Here is a 2,471-nt window from a genome sequence, read left to right as displayed (position 1 = left end):
CATTATGGGTAATATAAGTAAAAAGATGTATAAATAAACGTAAGAGGAAAAGCCCCAACAGGATATAGAACCCCTATTATGTAACAATGCTGAAGATCACAGGGGTCTTCAGCACACAGCATATCAGAGAATCTCACCACAGGCCCAGCCAGCGCACACAGCTCCTTCATTTCAGGCCAGAAATGGAGTGGCAGCGCCCGGCGGATCACCCTCCCCAGAGAGCCGCTGTCTTCATGCCCGGTCAATGCCATGTCTTCCTCTGTACTCCAGTCAGCCCGCTGGCACATGTGTGAGAACAACCACTAGCTCCGCCCACCCACGCCGTACACTGACAGATGAGGAGGAGTGTGGGCGGGACAACAGGGTGAGTCACGGTTGCTGCTTTCAGAGTTTTCCAATGCCTTATGGGAATTGAAGTTCGACAACAGCTGGCGTGCCAAGGTTGCCTACACCTAGCTACTTGTGTCATCTGTAAAATCAGATGCAGCGCTAGTAGCACTTAATTCACACTGGATGTGGAAGAGCATTCCATAGAATCAGCTTGTGACAGCTGTTTATAAGGTGTTAGCGAAAAGGTGTACCATGGTGAGACACAGAATGATTGAAAGCAGGGGGTGAGCAAACTCCAGCCCCCCAGCGTTGGGGCAACTACAAATCCCATAATGCTTCCGTCTCTCGGAGTCGTGCTTGTGACCGAGACTCTTGCAATGCCTTATGGGATTTGTAGTTCCACAACAGCTGGCCCAATCATGATTTTAAGCAACCTTTGTTAGTTGTTTACATTTTTTTTATCCTGTAAAAGAATATTAATAATACTTTCCAGTCCTGCTCCTGGTCTAACTCCAATCTGCGCTCTCTTGCATCCTTAACCCTGCCAATGTGTTTTTTGCACACGTTATAATCCACATTTTAGGCTTAAAAATTACTTAAAACCCCTGAGAGTTATACATTTAGTGAACGCAAAGATAAAATGGCGCTATTTGCAAATTTGTACGTTGCACGATATTAGCACAACTCTTTATAAAACCCCCACATTTCTGTAAATATTACACTTAAGTTAGTTTTAGTGCACAAAAACACAATATAATAATATGAAAGATGATGTTATTCCAAATAAATAGATACACAACATGCCAGGGTTAAACATTGAATTTGTCTGTGAAATGGCAATAAAAATATGGTACTGCAAATTGTCCATAGGTGACACTTTTAAAGCCTTGTAAAGGTCAAAATTTTATAGTTATCCGTGAATATTGGCCCTAAAATTATTGTTCTCACTCTGGTGCATGCGGTGATACCTTAAGTGTGTAGCACAATTGTTTTGTATGTAGGCGCACCTGACGCATGTTTACATTAATATGTACTTGTTCACGGGGCAGGGGCCTTTTTGTTTTTTTTATTTTTACATTGATTCATTCTAATCTATTTTTTAAAACTTTTTTTCTTACTTAAAGGAGAACTATGAGGTGAGTGACTTTCACTCCATCTCACAGTTCAAGCCGACATGTGACAATGAAACTATCACAGTTCGGCTCAATAGATCGGGAAGTGAGCAAACACATACCATGGCTTGCTCACTTCTCGATCATGTCCCTGCAGAGAGCCGTGACTGTCACTCACAGCTCCCTGCAGGGATCCCCCCCTATCCTCCAGCGATGACTGGAGGAACGGACGGGGCGGGTACAGCTGGCTCTACCTCTAGATAGGCAGAGCCAGCTTTCACTCACGCAGCTGGGTGGATCCAGAGAGAATTGTCGGGATCCGCTTCAGCTGCAGCGTCTCTAGTTTGTGTCCTCCCGTTACCCTTCGGAGAACTATGGGGAAAAGCACTGACCCCATAGTTCTCCTTTAATATTGTGTTTTTGTGTGTCATATGATGAGATCACTTGATTTTGATCATGGCACAAGGTTTCTTCTGGATTTTGAATAATTTCCTCTCATACTCTTCTAGAACTAAGGGGGGGGAAAAATCTGAAGCGTGTTGTCGGGATCCGTCCCGGCTGCGGCGGTCTCAGTATACCGCGAGCTGAGGTCACTAGTTTACGTCCTCCCGTGACCCTTAGGAGAACTATGGGGAAAAATACTTACCCCATAGTTCTCCTTTAACTTCATTGCTATCACAATAGGCAGCAGAGAGGCTTTAAAAAACGTTTCTCTAATGCCTGATTTCAACATACGTGTAAAAGAGCCTAAGGGATCAATTGGTGCACAGCTACAAAAATACTTACATTTCCACTTTATTTTCCATGTATAAAAAAATTAAATGTATCTGTGTACTCAGATTGCCACTGTCCAGCTAAACTCTTTATCTGACCCGATTTCAAGATCATTTATGCCAGATTCTGCTTTTACCTTCTTGTATGACAAGCAGTAGGGCAAACTGCTATAATAGGTCATGTATCTTTGTTAATTAATACATATGAAGATTTCAAGCCAAAACACATTTAAGGAAATGTTAGTCTAGCGATTGC

The 2,471-nt window shown here is 42.9% G+C and overlaps 1 pseudogene; it reads right to left on the bottom strand.

The window, feature by feature from the left end:
* The window catches only part of LOC108793172, a 27,337-nt pseudogene extending 27,088 nt beyond the window's left edge, over nucleotides 1–249 (bottom strand).
* Between the last annotated feature and the right edge of the window lie 2,222 nt (nucleotides 250–2,471).

This window comes from Nanorana parkeri, unplaced genomic scaffold (assembly GCF_000935625.1).
Source record: "Nanorana parkeri isolate BGI_ZX_2015 unplaced genomic scaffold, ASM93562v1 scaffold726, whole genome shotgun sequence".
Classification (NCBI taxonomy): domain Eukaryota; kingdom Metazoa; phylum Chordata; class Amphibia; order Anura; family Dicroglossidae; genus Nanorana; species Nanorana parkeri.
Note: the sequence above shows the minus strand (reverse complement) of the source record. Positions and strands in the feature narration are given on the sequence as shown.